The sequence below is a fragment of the Chiloscyllium plagiosum genome, unplaced genomic scaffold (assembly GCF_037043375.1).
Source record: "Chiloscyllium plagiosum isolate Xiang-an unplaced genomic scaffold, Cpla_swu_hap1 HiC_scaffold_18, whole genome shotgun sequence".
NCBI classification, from domain to species: Eukaryota; Metazoa; Chordata; class Chondrichthyes; order Orectolobiformes; family Hemiscylliidae; genus Chiloscyllium; species Chiloscyllium plagiosum.
Genome location: NW_028270156.1, coordinates 26,617,612 through 26,641,570, shown reverse-complemented (window position 1 = coordinate 26,641,570; position 23,959 = coordinate 26,617,612). Strand labels below are relative to the sequence as shown.

General features: G+C 43.9%; 1 protein-coding gene across 1 annotated transcript in view; it reads left to right on the top strand.

Moving 5' to 3' along the window:
• The window catches only part of elp4 (elongator acetyltransferase complex subunit 4), a 277,183-nt gene that overhangs the window by 47,494 nt on the left and 205,730 nt on the right, over window positions 1-23,959 (top strand). The window lies entirely within an intron of this gene.

Below are 23,959 nucleotides of genomic sequence, written 5' to 3'. Positions count from 1 at the left end.
ACCATTTTGGATACTGTTGGGGGAGATGGCTCAACAGGGGAGGGCAGCAGTTGTCAAGATCATGGCACCGTGGCAGGCACTTCTGTTCAGAAGGGCGGGATAAAGACTCGTAGGGGATAGTCATAGTCATAGGGGATTCTATTGTGAGGGGAATAGATAGGCGGTTCTGTGGCTGAAAACGGGACTCCTAGATGGTATGTTGCCTCCCAGGTGCTTGGGTCAGGGATATCATTGATTGGCTGCAGAGCATTCTAAAAGGGGAGGGTGAACAGTCAGTTGTCTTGGTGCATATAGGCACCAACGATACAAGTAGAAAGCGAGATGAGGTCCTGAAAGAAGAATTCAGGGAGCTAGGAGAGGGGTTAAAGGGGAGGACTTCAAAGGTAGTGATCTCGGGATTACTACCAGTGCCACGTGCTAGCCAGCATAGAAATGAAAAAATAGGCAGGATGAACACGTGGCTTGAGAGATAGTGTAGGAGGGAGGGGTTCAGATTTGTTGGACATTGGAACCGGTTCTGGGGAAGGTGGGACTATTACAAAAGGGATGGTCTGAACCAGACCGGAACCAATATCCTTGAGGGAGTTTTTGCTGTTGCTGTTGGGGAGGTTTTAAACTAATGTGGCAGGGGACTGGGAACCAGAAGAGAAAACAAGTAGGCAGCGAGGTGGAGACTGGAGACTGTAAGAATTATGAAGATAGCATTAATAAAGGGAAGAATAGGCAGAGAGCAGGTGAGCACAAAAGAACTGGTGGCTTGAAATACATCTACTTTAATGCAAGGAGTATAGTCTGTAAGGCAGATGAACTTCGGGCTTGGATTGGTGCCTGGGAGTATGACATTATTGCCATCACAGAGAATCTTTTGAAGGAAGGGCATGAAGATTGGCAACTAAATGTTTCAGGATATAGACGCTTCAGACAAGAGGGGGTGGAGTTGCATTGCTGGTCAGGGACGATATCATGGCTGTGCTAAAGGAGGACACTATGGCGGTCTTGGGTAGTGAGGCATTATGGGTGGAGCTGAGAACTAAGAAGGGTGCAGTTACATTGTTGGGGCTGCATTACAGACCTCCCAACAGTGAGCATGAGGTAGAAGAACAAATAGGGAAACAGATTATGAATAGATGTAGAGGCAATAATGTAGTGGTGATGGGAGATTTTAATTTTCCCAACATTGACTGGGATACACTTAGCATCAGAGGTCTGGATGGAGTAACATTTGAACGAAGCGTCCAGGAGAGTTTTCTAGAGCAATATGTCAATAGTCCGACGAGGGAAGGGACCATATTGGACCTGGTACTGGGGAACGAGCCAGGACAAGTGGTAGAAGTTGTGGGGGATTTCTTTGGGAACAGTGACCACAATTCTGTAAGTTTTAGAATACTCTGAGATAAAGAAGAGTGTGGTCCTAAGAGAAGAGTACTAAACTGAGCCAAGGCCAATTATATCAAAATTAGGAAGGAGCTGGGAAATGTGGATTGGACACAGCTATTGAAGGGAAGTTCACATTTGAGATGTGGGAGGCTTTCAAAGATAGGTTAACGGTAGTGCAGGATAGCCATGTCCCGTTGAAGGCAAAGGATAGGAAGGGCAAGATTGGTGAACCGTGGATGACAGGAGAAATTGTACGACTAGCCAAGAGGAATAGGGAAGCATACATAAGGTCGAGGCAGGTAAAAACAGAACGAGCCCTGGAGGAATATCGGAAGAGTAGAACAAGTCTTAAACAAGGAATCAAGCAGGCTAAAAGGGGTCATGAAATAGCTTTATCAAGCAGAATTAAGGAAAATCCCAAAGCATTTTATTCTTAATTCAGAAGCAAGCGGGTAACTAGAGAAAAGATTGGTCCACTAAAAGATAATGAAGGAAGGCTGTGTGCCGAACCAGAGAGAATGGGTGAGATTCTGAATGATTACTTTGCATCAATGTTCACTGAGGAGATGAACATGATGAATCTTGAGATTAGAGATTGAAGTTTGATTAGTCTGGATCATGTTGGCATAAGTAGGGAAGATGTGTTGGGTATGCTAGAGGTTATTAAGATGGACAAATCCCCAGGACCGGATGGGTCTATCCCAGGTTGCTGAGGGAGGCGAGAGAGGAATTAGCTGGAAGCCTGACAGATATCTTTGTGGCATCCTTAAATACAGGTGAGGTGCCGGAGGACTGGAAGGTTGCTCATGTTGTCCCCCTGTACAAGAAGGGTAGTAGGAATATTCCGGGTAACTACAGACCAGTGAGCCTGATGTTGGTGGTGGGGAAGTTGCTGGAGAGGGTACTGAGAGATAGGATCTAGTTATATTTAGAAAAGAATGACCTTATCAGTGATAGGCAACATGGTTTTGTGTGGGGGAGATCGTGCCTTATCAACTTAAGAGTCCTTCGAGGAAGTGACCAAGTTGTTAGATGAAGGAAGGGTTGTTGATGTCACATACATGGACTTTAGTAAGGTGTTTGATAAGGTTCCCATTGTAGACTAATGGAGAAAGTGAAGTCACATGGTGTGCAAGGATAAAGAACTGGTTGAGCAACAGGAGACAAAGAGTAGTAGTTGAAGGGAGTTTCTCGAAATGGAGAAAAGTGACCAGTGGTGTTCTACAGGGGTCAGTATTGGGGCACTGTTGTTTGTAATATACATAAATGATCTAGAAGAGGGTACTGTTGGTATGATCAGCAAGTTTGCAGATGACATAAAGATTGGTGGGGTAGCAGAAAGCATAAGGAACTGTCAGAGAATACAAGAGGATATAGATAGACTGGAGAGTTGGACGGAAAAGTGGCAGATGGCTTTCAATCCAGACAAATGTGAGGTGATGCATTTAGGCAAGTCTAATTCTAGAGCGAATTATACAATAAATGGAAGAGCCTTGGGAAAATTTGATGGGCAGAGAGATCTGGGAGTGCAGGTCCATTGTACCCTGAAGGTTGCTGCACAGGTGGATGGAGTGGTCAAGAAGGCATATAGTATGCTTGCCTCCATTAGGCGGGGTTTTGAGTATAAGAGCTGGCAAGTCATGTTAAAATTGTACAAGACATTGGTTCGGCCGCATTTAGAATACTGTGTACAGTTCTGGTCGGCACATTACCAAAAGGATGTGGATGCTTTGGAGAGGGTGTAGAGAAGGTTTATGAGGATGTTGCCTGGTATGGAAGGTGCTAGCTATGAAGAGAGGTTGAGTAGGTTAGGTTTAATTTCACTAGAAAAAAGGAGATTGAGGGGGGACCTGATTGAGGTTTACAAAATCATGAAGGGTATAGACAGGGTGGACAGAGAGAAGCTTTTTCCCAGGTTGAAGGATTCAATAACCAGAGGTCATACTTTCAAAGTGAGAGGTGGAAAGTTTAAGGGGGATACACGCGGCAAGTACTTCACACAGAGGGTGGTGGGCGTTTGGAACGCGTTGCCAGCAGAGGTGGTAGAGGCAGCACAGTAGATTCATTTAAGATGTGTCTAGACAGATGCATGAGTAGGTGGGGAGCAGAGGTATACAAATGCTTAGGAATTGACCAACAGGTTTAGGTAGTACATTTGGATCGGCTGAGGCTTGGAGGGCCGAAGGGCCTGTTCCTGGGCTGTAAATTTTCTTTGTTCTTTGCAACTCATCTATCATTGCAACAGGTCCATGGCAGACACCATCTTGCTGGCCCTATACTAATCCCTGGAATATCTTGATAACAAGGATATGTATGTCAGGCTCATACTTATTGACTACATCTCTACCTTCAACACCATAATTCTAAACAAACACATCTTCAAATGCTGACCCTGTAACTGCATCCTAAACTTCCTTACCAGTAGGCCATAATCAGTCAGAATAGGTGACAAAATCACTTCCATGATAATCCTCAACACTGCTGCCCATAAGGCTGTGCACTCAGCCCCCTTTACTCTCCTGACTGTGTGGTCAAATTCCACCCCAACTCCACTTGCAAGTTTGCTGACAACACCATCGTTGTAGGTTGTATCTGAAACAACGAGACTGAATACAGCAAAGAAATTGAGTGCTTCGTGGAATGATGTAAAGACAAGAATCTCTCCCTCAACGTCAGCAAAACGAAGGAGCTGATCATTGTCTTCAGAAAGCAGAATGGAGGACATGCCCCTGTCTGCATCAGTGGTGCTGAGGTAGAAATGTTCGAGAATATCAAGTTCCTAGTATGATCAGCAACGATCTGTCCTGGTCCACACATGTTGATGTGACACTTGAAGCAGAACAACATCTGTTTCCTCAGGAGGCTAAGGAAATTCAGCAAGCCAGTAAAGACTCTATAACAAATTTTTATAGATGCACCATAGAAAGCATCCTATTTGCATCACGGTGTGGTATGGCAACTGATCTACCCAAGACAGCACGAAACTACAAAGACTTGTGAACAAGCCCCGTCCATCTCACAAACCAGCCTTCCATCCATTGACTCTGTCCATACTTCTCGCTGCCTTGGGAAAGCAACCAACATAATGAAAGACCACTCCCACCCTGGTTACACTCTCGTCCACACTCTTCTGTTGGGCAGAAGGTGTAAAAGTTTGGATACACATACAAACAGATTCAAGAACAGCTTCCTCCCTGCTGTTATCAGACTTTCAAATGGATTTCTTAAAAGTTAATTCTGATTTCTCTCTCTCTGCATCTTCTCTGTGGCTATGACACTAAATTCTGCACTCTGTTCTGCTACCCTGATGCACTTTGTATGGTATAATCTGCCTCTATAGCATGCAAAACAACACTTTTCATTGTATCTCGGTACATGTGACAACAATAAATCAAACAAAACAAAAACAAACCTCACTTCAATAGGACTTTTGTAAAGTGAAACCAATAGCTTTCCAAGCTATGGGTGTTTGCCCCAAGCAAAAATAAATTCTGAAAGTTCCAACTGAAAGCAAGCTAATGCTCTTCAATGTTTACTCTGCTCATAAAATTCTTCCAATTAAAAACAACATCCTGTTAGCACTTCTGGAACTGGTTTCAAAAAATCATGGCTCCAAATATACGAACAGTAATTAAACCATTATACTCTCAGACCAAAACCTGCTTTCAATGAGTGCATAATTCAAACTTTAAAATAAATTCCACTAAAACACACACAAACATATACCATACATCACCATATGAACATATACATTGAGAGCAGGAGTGAGTAAGTAATTCAGGTCCTCATGCATGCATCACCATTTAATAAGATTGTGGCTAATCTGATTGTGGTCTCAAATTCACAAACAGTTAACTTTTGACCCCCTTGCTTGTCATGAATCTATCTACCTGTAGTAGTTGGAACCAGCTGGATCATATAGACTATAATTGGGGTGGTTAACCTAGGCCAATCAGGGAGCCCTCACTGACAGATGTTAACAAGGGCTTCAGTTCACTTCAGGAACTGACTCAGAGCTGGTAATGGAAATAAAGGGTGACTTGGTGACTGAATACACAGACCTCCCGAAGTATTGGTCATGGAGAATAGGTCATCATTTACCAGCAAGTAATTTGAGTATTTTCTAAAGTCGAATGGCATTCAGTATGTTCAGACAGCTGCATAACATCCCTTGTCCAGGGGATCTGGCAGGAAGATTGTTCCAGTTGTTCAAGGTAGGCTTAAAGAAACAGCCTACAGTTTCACTCGGTAGCAAACAGTTCCTGTTTCTCGTCAATAATCAGACCACCCCTCATGCAACTACAGAGATAACTCCACCTCTCCCTCCTACAGGCTTAAATCTACAACTGCTTCAAGAAGACCACCCATCATCTCAGTACCTAAGAAATCTTAATGATTATCATGCAGTGGCTCTGACCTCCATAATCATGAAATGTTTTGAGAAATTGGTCATGGCCCAGATCAACTCTAGTCTCCCTGCAATTTAACTAGTGACAAAGGCATTTTACTCGTACATGAGGAATAAGAGAATGATCAGGGAGAAGGTAGAGCCGATCAGGGATAGCGTAGGGAACTTGTGTGTGGAGTCTGAGCAGATAGGGGAAGCCCTAAATGAGTTTTTTTGCTTCGGTTTTCACCAAGGAAAGGGGACTTGTTGGAAATGAAAACTTAGAGGAGCTGGGATACAGTCTTGACCAGATCAAGATTGATGAAGTTGATGAGCTAGAAATTTTGGAAAACATTAAAATTGATAAGTCCCCACGGCCAGACCAGATTTATCCTAGGCTGCTCCAGGAAGCGAGAAAGGAGGTTGCTAAGCCGCTGGTGAGGATATTTGCCTCCTCACTCTCCACAGGAGTTGAACCGGAGGATTGGAAGGAGGCGAATGTTGTTCCTCTTTTCAAGAAGGGTAATAGGGAAATCGCTGGCAATTACAGACCAGTCAGTCTTACATCTGTGGTCAGCAAAGGTTTGGAAAGAATTCTGAGGGATAGGACTTGTGACTATTTGGCAAAGCATAGTGTAATTAAAGGCAGTCAGCATGGCTTTGTGAGGGGCAGGTCATGCCTCAAAAATCTTAGAGTTCTTTGAGGAGGTGTCAAGACAGGTCGACGACGGTCGAACAGTAGATGTGGTGTATATGGACTTTAGCAAGGCATTTGATAGGGTTCTCCATGGTAGGCTCATTCATAAAGTCAGGAAGTATGGGATACAGGGAGATTTGGCTATCTGGATTCAGAATTGTCTGGCTGACAAGGCAGAGAGTGGTTGTAAATGGAAAGTATTCTGCCTGTTGAGTGGTGTCCCGCAGGGCTCTGTTCTTGGGCCTCTACTCTTTGTAGTTTTTATAAATGACTTGGATGAGGAGGTTGAGGGGTGGGTTAGTAAATTTGCAGATGACACAAAGGTTGGAGGTGTCGTCGATAGTATAGAGGGCTACTGCAGGCTGCAGTGCGACATAGACAGGATGCAAAGCTGGGCTATGAAATGGCAGATGGATTTCAACAGAGATAAATGCGAAGTGATGCATTTTGGAAGGTCGAACTCAAATGCTGAATATAGGATTAAAGACAGGATTCTTGGCAGTGTGGAGGATCAAAGGGATCTGGGTGTGCAAGTTCATAGATCCCTCAAAGTTGCCACCCAAATGGATAGGTTTGTTCAGAAAGCATATGGTGTTTTGGCTTTCATTAACAGGGGGATAGAGTTTAAGAGCCGTGAGGTTTTGCTGCAGCTCTACAAGTCCCTGGTGAGACCAGACTTGGAATATTGTCTCCAGTTCTGGTTGCCCTGCTATAGGAAAGATACAGAGGCTTTGGAGAGGATGCAAAGAAGGTTTACCAGGATGCTACCTGGACTGGAGGGCTTGCCTTATGAAGAAAGGTTGAATAAGCTCAGAGTTTTCTCTCTGGAGAGGAGGAAGAAGAGTGTAAACCTGATTTAGGTGTACAAAATAATGAGAGGAATAGATAGTCAATAGCCAGAGACTTTTCCCCAGGGCAGGATTGACTGTTACAAGAAGTCATAATTTGAAGATATTTGGAGGAAGGTTTAAAGGAGACGTCAGAGGTATGTTCTTTATGCAGAGAGTTGTGAATGCATGGATTGCGTTGCCAGCTGTGCTGGTGGAAGCAGAGTCATTGGGGACATTTAAGCGACTACTGGACATGCACATGGTTAGCAGTGAGTTGAGGGGTGCGTAGGTTTAGTTACTATATTTTACATTAGGATTAAATCTCGACACAACATGTGGGCCAATGGGCCTGTTCTGTGCTGTACTTTTCTATGTTCTATAACTGGTCCACAGCTGACGCAATTTGCCAAGCCCTGCACTCATCTCTGGACAATAGGCATTGCTGCTTATCGACTACAGCTGCACCTTCAATACCATTACCCCTCCAGACTGATCTTAAAACTCCCGAGACTTAAGTCTCAACTCTGCCCTCTGCAACTGGATCCTCAGCTTCCTGACCCATAGGCTGCAATCAGTGAAGATAGACAACTCCTTCACGATACTACTCAACACTGGAGTCCCCTATGGATGTATCCTCAGCCCCCTACTGTACTCCCTGTACATCCATGACTATGTAGCCAAATCCCAAATGAACGTTTTCTACAAGTTTGCTGATGACACCACCAATGTAGGACAGATAGCAAACAGTAATGAGTCAGAATACAGAAAACAGATAGAGAACTTGGTGGCATGGTGCAATGATAAAAAAAAAACTTGTGGTATCGACAAAACTAAAGAACTGATCATTGACTTCTGAAAGATCTAAAAGTTGAAGTTCTAAATTGGGGAAAGGCCAATTTTGATGGTATTAGGCAAGAACTTTCGAAAGCTGATTGGGGGCAGATGTTCACAGGTAAAGGGACGGCTAGAAAATGGGAAGCCTTCTGAAATGAAATAACAAGAATCCAGAAAAAGTATATTCCTGTCAGGGTGAAAGGGAAGGCTGGTAGGTATAGGGAATGCTGGATGACTAAAGAAATTGAGGGTTTGGTTAAGAAAAAGAAGGAAGCATAGGTCAGGTATAGACAGGATAGATTGAGTGAATCCTTAGAAGAGTATAAAGAAAGTAGGAGTATACGTAAGAGGGAAATCAGGAAGGCAAAAAGGGGACATGAGATAGCTTTGGCAAATAGAATTAAGGAGAATCCAAAGGGTTTTTACAAATATATTAAGGAAAAAAGGGTAACTAGGGAGAGAATAGGGCCCCTCAAATATCCGCATCTGCTCCCAGGAGGACCAGTTCCAAAAACGCACATCCCAGATGGCCTCCTTCTTCAAGGACTCACTATCAAACCAGCAGACAAGGGAGGCGCGGTAGTAGTTTGGCGCACCGACCTCTACACCGCTGAGGCCAAACGCCAGCTCGCAGATACCTCCTCCTACTGCCCCCTTGACCATGACCCCACCCCCCACCACCAAACCATCATCTCCCAGACGGTCCATAACCTCATCACCTCGGGGGATCTCCCATCCACCGCCTCCAACCTCATAGTCCCACAACCCCGCACCTCCCGCTTCTACCTCCTGCCCAAAATCCACAAACCTGACTGCCCCGGCCGACCCATTGTCTCCGCCTGCTCCTGCCCCACCGAACTCATCTCCGCCTACCTTGACACCGTCCTGTCCCCCTTAGTCCAAGAACTCCCCACCTACGTTCGGGACACCACCCACGCCCTCCACCTGCTCCATGATTTTCGCTTCCCCGGTCCCCAACGCCTTATTTTCACCATGGACATCCAGTCCCTGTACACCTCCATCCCCCATCACGAAGGACTCAAAGCCCTCCGCTTCTTCCTTTCCCGCCGTACCGACCAGTACCCTTCCACTGACACCCTCCTTCGACTGACTGAACTGGTCCTCACCCTGAACAACTTCTCTTTCCAATCCTCCCACTTCCTCCAAACGAAAGGAGTAGCCATGGGCACCCGCATAGGCCCCAGCTATGCCTGCCTCTTCGTAGGATATGTGGAACAATCCATCTTCCGCAACTACACTGGCCCCACCCCCCACCTTTTCCTCCGCTACATCGATGACTGTATCGGCGCCGCCTCGTGCTCCCACGAGGAGGTGGAACAGCTCATCCACTTCACCAACACCTTCCACCCCGACCTCAAATTCACCTGGACAGTCTCAGATTCCTCCCTCCCCTTCCTCGACCTTTCTATTTCCATCTCAGGCGACCGAATCAACACGGACATCTACTACAAACCGACCGACTCCCACAGCTACCTGGACTACACCTCCTCCCATCCGGCCCCCTGCAAAAACGCCATCCCATTCTCCCAATTCCTTCGACTCCGCCGCATCTGCTCCCAGGAGGACCAGTTCCAAAAACGCACATCCCAGATGGCCTCCTTCTTCAAGGACCGCAATTTCCCCCCCGACGTGATCGACGATGCCTTACACCGTATCTCTTCCACTTCCCGATCCTCCGCCCTTGAACCCCGCCCCTCCAACCGCCACCAGGACAGAACCTCACTGGTCCTCACCTACCACCCCACTAACCTCCATGTACAGCGCATCATCCGCCGTCATTTCCGCCACCTCCAAACGGACCTCACCACCAAGGATATATTTCCCTCCCCTCCCCTATCAGCATTCCGTAAAGACCACTCCCTCCGTGACTCCCTCGTCAGATCCACACCCCCCACCAACCCAACCTCCACTCCCGGCACCTTCCCCTGCAACCGCAGGAGGTGCAAGACTTGCGCCCACACCTCCCCTCTCACCTCCCTCCAAGGCCCCAAAGGAAACTTCCATATCCGCCACAGATTCACCTGCACCTCCACACATATCATCTATTGCATCCTCTGTACCCGATGTGGCCTCCTCTATATTGGGGAGACAGGCCGCCTACTTGCGGAGCGTTTCAGAGAACACCTCTGGGACACCCGGACCAACCAACCCAACCACCCTGTAGCTCAACATTTCAATTCCCCCTCCCACTCCACCAAGGATATGCAGGTCTTTGGACTCCTCCATCGTCAGACCACAGCGAAACGACGGTTGGAGGAAGAACGCCTCATCTTCCGGCTAGGAACCCTCCAACCACAAGGGATGAACTCGGATTTCACCAGTTTCCTCATTTCCCCTCCCCCCAGCCTGTCTCAGTCAAATCCATCAAATTCAGCACCGCCTCCCTAACCTGCAATCTTCTTCCCGACCTCTCTGCCCCCACCCCAATCTGTCCTATCACCCTCACCTTGACCTTTTTCCACCTATCACATTTCCGACGCCCCTCCTCCAAGTCCCTCCTCCCTATCTTTTATCTTAGCCTGCTGGACAAACTTTCCTCATTCCTGAAGAAGGGCTAATGCCCGAAACGTCGATTCTCCTGTTCCCTAGATGCTGCCTGACCTGCTGCGCTTCTCCAGCAACACATTTCCATCTCTGATCTCCAGCATCTGCAGACCTCATTTTCTCTTCAACCCCTCAAATATCAGCAAGGCGGCCTTTGTGTGGAGTCATAGAAAATGGGGGAGATACTAAATGAATATTTTGCATCAGTATTTACTGAGGAAAAGGATATGGAAGGTATAGATTGTAGGGAAATAGATGGTAACATCTTGCAAAATGTCCAGTTTGTAGAGGCGGAAGTGCTGCATGTCTTGAAACAGGTAAAGGTGGATAAATCTCCAGGACCTGATCAAGTGTACCCGAGAACTCTGTGGGAAGCCAGAGAAGTAATTGCTGGGCCTATTGCTGAGATAATTTGTATCATCAATAGTCACAGGTGAGGTGCTAGAAGACTGGAGGTTGGCAAACGTGGTGCCACAGTTTAAGAAGGGTGGTAAGGACAAGCCAGGGAACTATAGACCAGTGAGCCTGACCTCGGTGGTGGGCAAGTTGTTGGAGGGAATCCTGAGGGACAGAATGTACATGTATTTGGAAAGGCAAGGACTGATTCGGGATAGTCAACATGGCTTTGTGCATGGGAAATCATGTCTCACAAACTTGATTGAGTTTTTTGAAGAAGTAACAAAGAGGATTGATGAGGGCAGAGCAGTAGATGTGATCTATATGGACTTCAGTAAGGCGTTCGACAAGGTTCCCCATGGGTGACTGATAAGCAAGGTTAGATCTCATGGAATACAGGGAGAACTAGCCATTTGGATGTAGAACTGGCTCAAAGGTAGAAGACAGAGGGTGGTGGTGAAAAGTTGTTTTTCAGACTGGAGGCCTGTGACCAGTGGAATGCCACAAGGATCGGTGCTGGGCCCTTCTACTTTTTGTCATTAACATAAATGATTTGGATGCGAGCATAAGAGGTACAGTTAGTAAGTTTGCAGATGACACCAAAATTGGAGGTGTAGTGGACAGCGAAGAGGGTTACCTCAGATTACAACAGGATCTGGACCAGATGGGCGAATGGGCTGAGAAGTGGCAGAAGGAGTTTAATTCAGATAAATGCGAAGTGCTGCATTTTGGGAAAGCAAATCTTAGCAGGACGATTACACTTAATGGTAAGATCCTCTGGAGTGTTGCTGAACAAAGAGATCTTGGAGTGCAGGTTCATAGCTCCTTGAAAGTGGAGTCATAGGTAGATAGGATAGTGAAGAAGGCGTTTGGTATGCTTTCCGTTATTGGTCAGAGTATTGTGTACAGGAGTTGGGAGGTCATGTTGCGGCTCTACAGGACATTGGTTTCGCCACTGTTGGAATATTGCGTGCAATTCTGGTCGTCTTCCTATCGGAAAGATGTGAAACTTGAAAGGGTTCAGAAAAGATTTACAAGGATGTTGCCAGGATTGGAGGATTTGAGCTTTAGGGAGAGGCTGAACAGGCTGGGGCTGTTTTCCCTGGAGCGCCAGAGGCTGAGGGGTGACTTTGTAGAGGTTTACAAAATTATGAGGGGCATGGATAGAATAAATAGGCAAAGTCTTTTCCCTGGGTTCTGGGAGTCCAGAACTAGAGGGCATAGGTTTAGGGTGAGAGGGGAAAGATATAAAAGACCTAAGCGGAATCTTTCTCACACAGAGGGTGGTATGTGTATGGTAAAAGTCTGTGAGATGGTGCGTGCGTGGCTGTGAGGGTGGGAGGTGTATGTGTGTGTGTGTGTATGAGAGAGAGTTTGTGTATGAGAGCGGGTCTGGAGGTTGGCTAATGTGCCACTATTTAAGAAAGGTAGTAAGGAAAAGCCAGGGAGCTATAGACTGGTGACCCTGACATCGGTGGTAGGCACGTTGTTGGAGCGAAAACTGAGGGACAGGATTTACATGTATTTGGAAAGGCAAGGACTGATTAGGGATAGTCAGCATGACTTTGTGCATGGGAAATCATGTCTCACAAACTTGAGTTTTTTGAAGAAGTAACAAAGAAGATTGAAGGCAGAAAGGTAGACGTGATTCGTATGGACTTCAGTAAGGCGTTTGCAAAGTTAGATCTCCTGGAATACAGGGAGAACTAGCCATTTGGATACAGAACTGGCTCAAAGGTAGAAGACAGGGCGGTGGTGGAGGGTTGCTTTCCAGACTGGAGGCCTGTGACCAGTGGAGTGCTACTAGGATCAGTATGCAAAAAGATCCATTCCTGGCAAAACTAAAACAGATGGTGGTGATGCCAGAAACAAAAGGGACATCACAATCAGAATTGAAACCTTCCTGGTCCCAGCAAGACCAGATCACAATAGAGAATAGCACTTTATTGTGGAGAGCAAGAGTGATTGTCCCAAGCAAGGATCGCTGCCAGAAACTGGCTGAACTCCACTTGGGTCATGCAGGGGTGTGCAAAATAAAAATGTTGGTGAGAAGTTATGTCTGGGGGCCAAGATTAGATACAGATTGGATCCACCTTAATGAGGCAGTACCCAAAGTGTCAATAAGGACAAAAATTACTGCCAGCAGATCTCCCACATTCATGAGAATGATTAGGTAAATCATGGATTCAGTTACATGTCAACTATGTTGGCCCTTTCATAGACACAATATTCTTAATCATTTTTGACACCCACTCAGTGGTTGGACATGCATAGAGTTCATCTGTCAAACACAGGGATGATGATAGTAAAGCTGTGAGCATCGTTCGCAATACATGGGCTTCCAGAAATGTTGGTCACAGACAACAGGCCATCATTTACCAACAGGGAATTTGAGTATTTCCTAAAGTCAAATGGCAATCGGCATATAAGGACAACAGCATTCCATCCTCTGTCCAATGGTCTGGCAGAAAGATCAGTCCAAACTTATGCTTTCAAACTTTAAAGAAACAGCTTACCCACTTCACTTGACACCAAACTGTCCCGGTTCCTATTTGATTACCTGACTAACCCTCATGCAACTACAGGGCTAGCTCCAGCAGAGTTGCTAATGGGAAAAAGACTCTGCACCAGGTTATATCTGATCTTCCCAGACCTGAGGATAGTGGGGCATCAAATGACATCAGTAATGCCAATGCTGGATACGAGACTTGTCTACGAGAGAGAGACTTCAGGGGATGAGGTTTGGTGTCAGAGCCACAGAAATGGCCTTGGTCAACATGAGGTCAGGTCCCATACAAAGTTCAGGTAGGTAAGGCAGTCTTGAACAAGTGCATGAACCACATTAAAGCAGCAACCTCACAAAACAGGGCAGGAGCAAAACTTTCCTGGACCCTCAGAACAGACATAAAGGCTGTCAAAAGCACCCCCGTCCCTCACCACCACCATCTAACATTGAAGAAACCTTGGAGTCTGAGGTGGACATGGCGAAGAAGAGGATAAATTTCTTCCAAGACACCCCCTGCGAAACATGCGGGCCACACCTTGGGTTTGGTACATGCCACGCGGGTTTGTCAGTGAAACCAGACCCAGTGCAAAAACAGCCCAGGAGACACTATGAGAAATATAACAGGCCTGTATCCCAGGACATAGAGGGAGAGGGATGTAATGATTGTAATGAGGACAGCTACGTCGACATCATAGAATATAAGTTCCCTCATTGGGGCTTTTCACCTGATCCACTCAGGGAGCCCTGACTAACAGATATAAACTAGAATCTCAGATACTCTTCACTCTGACTGCTGGCTCTGAGGAAGCTGCATCAGTGTCAAGGACTATGTCCATGTAAATAAAGAATGACTTGGTGACGGGACACCAGCCTCTTTGGAGTTATTTCAAAATGTATAGCTGTATTGAAAACTTTAAAGAGATAAAGTTTGTCAGTAATCAACATTTACCTGATCAAGTTCCTGTAAGTTATGGATTATTGGTTAAGTTCATTATGGAATGTGTCAATCTGCAACTGCCTGATTTGTAAAGCCTGCCTTTGATTGCTGCTGAAAAAATTTTGAGTAAGGGTAGGATTAGTTAACAGGTCCGCTGCTTTTCGGCATTTATATAAATGATTTGTGTGTGAATATATGAGGTATAGTTAGTAAGTTTGCAGATGACACCAAAATTGAAGGTGTAGAGGACAGCGAAGAAAGTTATCTCAGAGTACAATGGGATCTTGATCAGATGGGCCAATGGGCTGAGGAGTGGCACATGGAATTGAACTTAGATAAATGTGAGATGCTGCACTTTGGAAAAGCAAATCAGAGCAGGACTTATACACTTACTGGTAAGATCCTAGGGAGTGTTGCTGAACAGAGAGACCTTGGAGTGCAGGTTCATAATTCTCTCAAAGTAGAGTAGTATGCTTTCCTTTCTTGGTCAGAGCATTGAGTATAGGGGTTGGGAGGTCACCTTTGGAATATTGTGTGCAATTCTGGTCGCCTTCCTCATGGAAGGATGTTATCAAACTTGAAATGGTTCAGAAAGGATTTACAACGATGTTGCCAGGGTTGGAGGATTTGAGCTATAAGTGAAAAGGCTGAGTAGGCTGGGGCAGTTTTCCCTGGAGCATCCAATGCTGAGGGATGAACTTATAGAGGTTTATAAAATCATGAGGGGCATGGATAGGATAAATAGACAAGGTATTTTCCCAGGGGTGAGAGAGTCCAGAACTAGAGTGCGTAGGTTTTGGGTGAGAGGGGAAAGATATAAAAGGGATCTAAGGGGCAGCTTTTTCACACAGAACATGGTGCATGTATGGAATGAACTGCCAGAGGAAGGGATGGAAGCTAGTACAATTACAGCATTTAAATGAATAGGAAGGGTTAGGGGGGGATATTGGCCAAACACTGGCAAATGGGGCTAGATTAAGTTGGGATTTCTGGTGGGCATGGATAAGTTGGACCAAAGGGTCTGTTTCCATGCTGTACATTGCTATAACTCTATGACTATGACTCTATGCTCCCTCGCAAACAGGACAGGAACAAACCATACCTGGCCCCCAGAACAGCCAAAAGACCTGTCTGAAACCTTGTTCTCCCCGTCTGTCTAGTGTCCAAGATTAATGCAGCCTTGATACCATTGCCACTGGAAAAAAAAGGAAGCTTTCGTGAGACACTGCAGACACAAGAGACAGGTTACAGTCTATTAGGCCGCCCATGTCTATGTCCGAGTCAGAGGAACCCAACCTGGGGTGAAAACATCCTAGGCGAAGTTACCAGAGAAAGTCTAGGCCTATGTTTCCGGACTTGGTGGGGAAGGAATATTGTGATTTAACCAGGTGGATCTTATTGACTATGATTGGCTCAGGTTAACAACTCCAATCAGGGAGTCCCGGCTGACAGACCTAAGGAAATTAAGTATCTCTTCAGGGACTGACTCTGAGCTAGTTCACAGCCAGTGTATTATGCACATGTATCTAAAGGGTGACTTTGTGACAGGATACTAATCTACGTGCAGTTATTTCACTGCCTCTCCCTTTGACATATTCTATGATTCTGGCCCTACTGCTTTCTGGGATAGAGAATTTCAAGGGCACTCAACCTCCTGAGAAAATAATTTTCTTCATCTTGATCTTAAATGGGTAACCCTTTATTTTCAAACTGTCTCTCCTCATTGTAGTCCCTCCTACAAGAGAAGCCATCCTTTCAGCGTTCACCCTGTTATGGCCCCTCAAAATCTTCTGTGTTTAAAAAGATCACTGCTCATTCTTCTAAACTCAAATGGATTTGGCACCAACATGCTGAACCTTTCTTCATAAAATAATCCTAAACATTGACTATCAAAATTGGAGTCACTGGCTGGCAAAAGAGAGAAATTACAGTATCTCCTGTGGGCTGGTGATACATTATTTTACAAAATGTCTTCCTAATGCTTCATGCCTGCACTTGTAGATTCAGCTGGTAATAAAATTGGCTGTTCTTGCATAAGAAGAAATTACAAGAGACTTTTTGAAATTTAGTGAGCATTTCTAAGAGTAGACAAAAAACTCTTGGAAGTGGTTTCCCCTGGAGGTGTAAATAGCTGTTCTATCTCACCAACAATCTGACAAGATAAGAGTCATCCAAGCTCAGTTGGAAAGTTATTTAATAAATTTTGATCCATGTGAACATCTGGCTGTGTGTAACCATTTCATGCAGAGACAATGAGACTAACATCAAATGGAATTTGCAGAATTGTAACAATGTGGTAGGAAGCCCTTTGGCCTAATGTGTCTTATGAATTCCACTAGCTTGGCAGCATTTAATGTCTTGTTCCCAGAGTATTAACCTGGATTTCTTAACTTCTAACCCAGTACGTATTAATCATGATGCCACCATCTCTCCACAGCTACTAGATATCGTGTACTGTATTTCTAGAAGGCACTTGATAAGGAGCCACTTAAAGGCCATTGCAGAAATTAAAAGCTCATGGTGAAGAGGACATATTGACATAGAATATTGGCTTCCTCGCAGAAGCCAAGACTAAACGTAAATGAGCCATTTTCTAATGGGTAAGATATAATGAACGGTGTGCAACAGGATTGGTGCTGCGGCCTCAACTTTTTATCATTTATATAAATAAATAAGAAAAGGTATGGTTACTATACCTACTTGTGGTGTAAAATTCCAAGCAGTGGAATGTGGTGAAACGGTTAAAAATTATGTCCCAATACATGTGTGAATCTAACCGGAATGGAGGTGTTGCTTAGTCCCGTGTGAATCTTATTACACACCTCCCCGTGTGAATCTTCTTATCTGTATGTCTTCTTATCTGTATGTAACCAGAATGGAATGTGTTTTTTAGCCTTGCTCTGCTGTTCACATGAATGTTTATATCTGGAAAAGAGTATATCAGCTGAAAAAGTCTCCAGTTCGGTGAGTCTGCTCCGGGGTTACGTTTAACCGCCGAGCGTGGGTTGTTGGCAACCGCTCTACGAGAACTGACTGCTCCCAGTTTTTGTAACATGTAGAGTGAGTATAAGCCAGACCCGTTGTGCGACGCTGCGGGGAATAAAATGCCCATATTCTAGCAGTCTCGCCTCTTGGTCGTTTGTTCTGTGTCAGACTACTCTCCTACGAACCTGACCTTGAGAATTTTTTTTTAAAACATTTGGCGTAGTCGAGCAGGGTCAATCGCAATTGAGGAGAGATTTTGATACAGAACAATGTTACTAAGAAACCAGAAGAACAAACTGTGGAGGTCCCGACCGTCCCGGGATGGCATGGATGTGGGCATGTACGTGGCAGTTTGTTTGAGAGAGGATCCCAGTCCTGCCGAAGAACCCCTTGCCTGGGGTACAGCGGAGGATGTGGGCATGTAAGCGGAGTTAACAGAATTGAATGGGATTGAACTGAACTGAACTGAGTGGAACTGAAGTGAATCAAATTGAACGGAACAAAATGGAACTGAGCTAAATTGAATTGAAATGGACGGAACTGAATTGAACACAATTGAATTGAACTGAACAGACCTGAACTGAGCTGAATTGAATTACACTGAATTGACTGAACTGAAATTAACTGAAACGAATTGAACTGAATTAAGCATAATGTAACACATGTATTGGGCCAAGCAGTGGAATGTGGTGTAAAATTATGTCCCAATACATGTGTGAATCATAATGTAACACATGTATTGGGCCAAGCAGTGGAATGTGGTGTAAAATTCCAAGCAGTGGAATGTGGTGAAACGGTTAAAAATTATGTCCCAATAAATGTGTGAATCTAACCGGAATGGAGGTGTTGCTTAGTCCCGTGTGAATCTTATTACACACCTCCCCGTGTGAATCTTCTTATCTGTATGTCTTCTTATCTGTATGTAACCAGAATGGAATGTGTTTTTTAGCCTTGCTCTGCTGTTCACATGAATGTTTATATCTGGAAAAGAGTATATCAGCTGAAAAAGTCTCCAGTTCGGTGAGTCTGCTCCGGGGTTACGTTTAACCGCCGAGCGTGGGTTGTTGGCAACCGCTCTACGAGAACTGACGGCTCCCAGTTTTTGTAACATGTAGAGTGAGTATAAGCCAGACCCGTTGTGCGACGCTGCGGGGAATAAAATGCCCATATTCTAGCAGTCTCGCCTCTTGGTCGTTTGTTCTGTGTCAGACTACTCTCCTACGAACCTGACCTTGAGAATTTTTTTTTAAAACACTACTGCTGACACAAATATGGATAGGAACCTAAGTTGTGAAGACCATTTTAAAAATCCACAAAGGAATATGGATGGTGAGTGGACAAGCATTGGGTGAATGGTGGATAATGTAGGAAAATGTAAAATTGTCCATTTTGGCAAGAAGAATAAAAAAGAAGCATATTATCTAAGTGGTGAGAGGCTGCTGAGCTCTGGGATGCAGAGGGATCTGAGTATCCTTGTGCATAATTCACGAAAAGTTAACATGCTGGTTCAGAAAATAATTAGGAAAGCTTCTGTGATTCTGATAGAAGGCTATAATTTATAATTTATTGTGGAATTAAGTACAAAAGTTGGGAAATTATGCTTCAGTTATAAAGGACATTGTACTCCTGACATGAATTCAACAATGTATTGTGTATGTCTGTTTATTGAAGGATTTAAATGTGTTGAAAGAAGTTAAGAGAATGTTTACAAGATTAATATTTGGAACAGTTGTTTTGTGAGGAAAGATTGGTCAGGTTTGGTTTGGATCTCTTGGGAGTTTAGAAGAACAAGAGGTTATTGGATTGAAACTTATAAGATTCTGAGGGGTCTTGACAGGGCACATGCTGAAATGATGTTTAATTTTGTGGGAAAATCTAGAACTGTGAGTTACTTTTTCAAAAAAGAGTCACCCATTAAAGCCGGAGATAAAGAGAATATTTTCCACAGATGATTGTGAACGTTTGGAAGTCTCTTCCTCAAAAGGGTATGAGAGCATGCAGTACATATTGAACTCAAACTGCTCAACCTTGCCCTAACTGATATTTTTGATGTAGGTGTTATGGGATAGAAATAACACGGTATATTTATAGTACTTTATCACATAGCTCAGAACTCTCGCAAAATGTCACAAAACATTTATCTGACCAATTGTGGGCAAAGCATTTCCCGAAGGTTTTCTTCCTCCTCTATTCCCACCCGACCATTTTTGTTCCCTGTGGAGTCCTACCAAGGATCAATACCAGGATCCCCTCTCATCTATTATCTACGTTCTGTCTTTGAACATCTGCAAGCATGGGAGTCAAATTTCTCACACACATTAGATTAGATTAGATTCCCTACAGTGTGGAAACAGGCCCTTTGGCCCAATCAGCCCACACCGACCCTCCAAAGAGTAACCCACTCAGACCCATTTCCCTCTGACTAATGCACCTAACACTATATGGGCAGTTTAGCATGGCCAATTCACCTGACCTGCACATCTTTGGACTGTGGGTGGAAACTGGAGCACCCGGAGGAAGCCCACGCAGACACGGGGAGAATGTGCAAACTCGAGGATGGAATCGAACCTGGGGCCCTAGTGCTGTGAGGCAGCAGTGCTAACCACTGAGCCACCGTGCTGCCCCGTGCATCTTGATAACCCAGCTTTACCTCTTTGCTAACACACTCAACCTCTCTGCTGCCTCTGTTTTCGAACAACTGTCATTCTACAAGCCATAGGATGCTTAATATCCAATTATGTCACTGAAACAAGCCGTATTTGAATGCTAGATTTGAGGGACTGTACTGTTAACAATGCAGGATACCTTCAGTTCTGCACAGAGCATTCCCATGCCGAAAAACTCTTGTACTTGGCTTACTTTACAACCTTTTGACTGACGGTATCATTAATGAATTAAGCTGATATCACTAAGCTATTTATTTTGCTATACTAACATTTACAGCTTTCAGCAAAACTGTTTAATTACTGCTCACTGGGGAATCTATAATGTGGGCATGCAACCTCAGGATAATGGGATGGACGATGTAGGGTTCAAGTGAAGAATTTGTCTACTGCAGCAAGTTCTGTATGTTCCATTGTTGAATTAAAAGTAAAGTTTCAATAGTCTGAGAGGACCACAAGGCTTTTTTTCACATTAGAGAGAGAGAGAGATGACTCATGGTAGTTTAAACTGAGGGTCACCAGGCTTCAGATGAGGGGAGAAGTGGAGAATGAGAGTCCATCGTGGTAACTTCAGCCACTGCAAGAATTGAACCATGCTGTTAGCATCACTCTGCTTCAAAAAAAAAACATCCATTCAATCAGCTGAGCTAACTAACTCTGATAATTGACTATAGCTGAAATAAACAGATTTATCATATATCACAGGACTTAATGGTAGATTATCACACATGGATTACCAGATTTACTTGCCAAATAAAAATCTCAAAACAATCATTTGTGATGGTCCCTTCCAGAATTGTGGCTGTCTTGCAGGTAAGAAATTGCTGTAAAGTACCATTTCTGTAATCAAGTCCACAGTCTATGATTTTCACAGAAAAAAATGATGAAACGTAGTCCTCAGAGTACTGGTAAAGAACTGGGAGCTACACAGATTGCCATAAGCAAGCAACCTTCCCTTTAACAAATGCAGAAGTATTGTACTGTTGTGTATAGTGATCTAGATTTTAACATATGCAATATTTCTGTATGTGTTACTTTTACTGTGTTCGTTGGTGTTAAATCTGTTGTATGCTAAGGGTATTTTCACTTTCTGACACTGGATTGGAGCCTCATAAGGAAGTAAGCATGGCATTTGCAACTGGTTTTAGATAAACAAAAATCTCTGAAAATGTACTGCAAGACTAAGAGCAGGATATGTAGAAGTCAAGCAATGGTGAGATGTTTCTATGTCAGGATGGTGTGTAGCTTGGAGAGAATATTGTAAATGGTAAATACCGCTGGTGTTATATATCGGTGGTGGAAGGAGTGAATGTTTGTAGATATGGTGCCAATAAAGTGGTTTTCTTTGTCTTGGATGTTGTCAAGCTCTTGAGCATTGTAGCATCTGCAATCATCCAGGCAAGTATATACGCATCCAGGAAAAATATCACCAGTCTTTCAATTTTGTTGGGTCAAAATCCTGTAACTTCTTCCTAACAGCATTGTGGGTGTACCTACACCACATGGAGTGCAGCAGTTCAAGAAAACAGTTCACTACCATCTCTTATTGGTAATGATGGATGTGTAATAACTGTTGAGCTAGCTAGTGACATCCACATTCTATAGAATAGAATCCCTATAGTATGGGAGCAGACCATTCACCCCATCGAGTCATCACTAACCCTCTGAGGAGCATCCCACCCAGATTACCCTATCCCTGTAACTCTGCATTTCCCATGGCTAATCCACCTGGGCTGCACATCACTGGACACCATGGGCAATTTAGCATAGCCAATCCATCTAATCTGCACACCTTTGGACTGTGGGAAGAAACTGGAGCTCCTGAAGGAAACCCACACAGACACAGGGAGAATGTGCAAACTCCATAACAACAGTCTCCTGAGGCTGGAATTGAACCTGAGCCCCTGGTGCTGTGAGGCAGCAGTGCTAACCACTGAGCCATCATGCCACCCATTCTCTGAATGAATTTTTTAAAATCATCCCGCGACATATACTCTCTCGTTCTTGGTGGTGTGCTCGTTAATCCAGAGTGGGCGGCACGGTGGCGCAGTGGTTAGCACTGCTGCCTCACAGCGCCAGAGACCCGGGTTCAATTCCCGCCTCAGGCGACTGACTGTGTGGAGTTTGCACATTCTCCCTGTGTCTGCGTGGGTTTCCCCCGGGTGCTCCGGTTTCCTCCCACAGTCCAAAGATGTGCAGGGTCAGGTGAATTGGCCATGCTAAATTGCCCGTGTTAGGTTAAAGGGGTAAATGTAGGGGTATGGGTGGTTTGCGCTTCGGCGGGTCGGTGTGGACTTGTTGGGCCGAAGGGCCTGTTTCCACACTGTAAGTAATCTAATCTAATCTAATACCTGTTTTATTCAAAGGACTAATTTACTTTCAGTCCTTTCACTTTGCTGCGTATGGTACAATATCTGAAACCTCTTGTCAACACGCTTGATACTATTATTTATTCTCAATTTTATGCCATTCCATGTAAAATCATAAGTATTTCATCCTGTTGATGTTTCACATTTAATTGATTCATCTACTGCTATTCAAAACTAAATTGGGGATACAGTACAAACTTAAGGTTCAATGTTTTGCAGGCTTAAACGTGAAGACACTGTCAATTGTTGTCTGAATGCTTTGTTATGTAAGTCAACCCTGTCTGTTAATTTTAATTCTTAATCTCTCCTCGCAAGATTTTGCAACATATCTTTTAACTTTTTCTTGATTTTTCTTCCTTGGAGAATATTTGAAGCTCCTGAATTGAGTAAAATACAAGTCTTATGCAACCCTGAAACAAACTTGCCAAATTCGCTAATGCATATTGGGGGTGGCACGGTCATTTTCTAAAAAAAATACACCTTCTGCAATATAAAAGCAGTTTTTGTCTCACTATTGAACACTAGTTCTCCCATTGTCATTTTCGGTTATATGTCATCATACATTGATCTTTGCAAGGCAATAAACAACTGCATCATTAACATTTCTTGAAAATGCAGAACAGATGAATATTAACTCTTATCCAGAATATTATTTGAATGCTCTCAACCTTTTTTCAAACAGGTTGATTTGATTACTCCACAGAATCCAGTTATGGTTAAGAAGTGAAGTAACAACACAATCATTAAATACTTTAGAATGTTATATTTATGTGTATATATATTATACAAATGATTTTTTAAAAAAAATATGTTGATGAATTGAGGTAAATGCTTGGCTTTGCTAGCATTTAGTTGAAAGTATCCTTCAAGGTCATATTTACCTTTATGTATAATACATATGCTTGTGATAGGCAAGAATTGCATAAGGCAATCATTGACTGTACAAAAGCAAATGTTGTTTCAGTGAAATCAATATCCTTAGTGCCAGTCAGCTTAAGGAAAGGAATGATAGAAGTGGCCTGTAACCTCAAAATGTGTTACACCTTGTAGTGGCTTTCAGTTGTGACCAGTTATTGTTAACTTTGATACCATGAAAAGATCTGAAAGAATGCTATCTCGGGCTTCTTTGGTCCTCTGATTTCTAGGTCATTAAACCTTTTTTTAAATTCAATTACTAATAGACAATTCAAAAAATGACAAATTGTAGAGCTGTCATTTTCTTTACAGAAGCTGTTGACAGTCATCAAAAATATTGTCAGTGCATTTTTGTGGATTTTTTTTTAAAGATTGACTTCAAGTTGATTGTTAACCTTTTTGAATACGCAGTGTTCTGTCATGCAAAGGGGAAGAAAATAATTTTTATATCTATTGAGTGTCCTAAAATAAAAGTGTATTCTGGAGGAGGGTTTGATG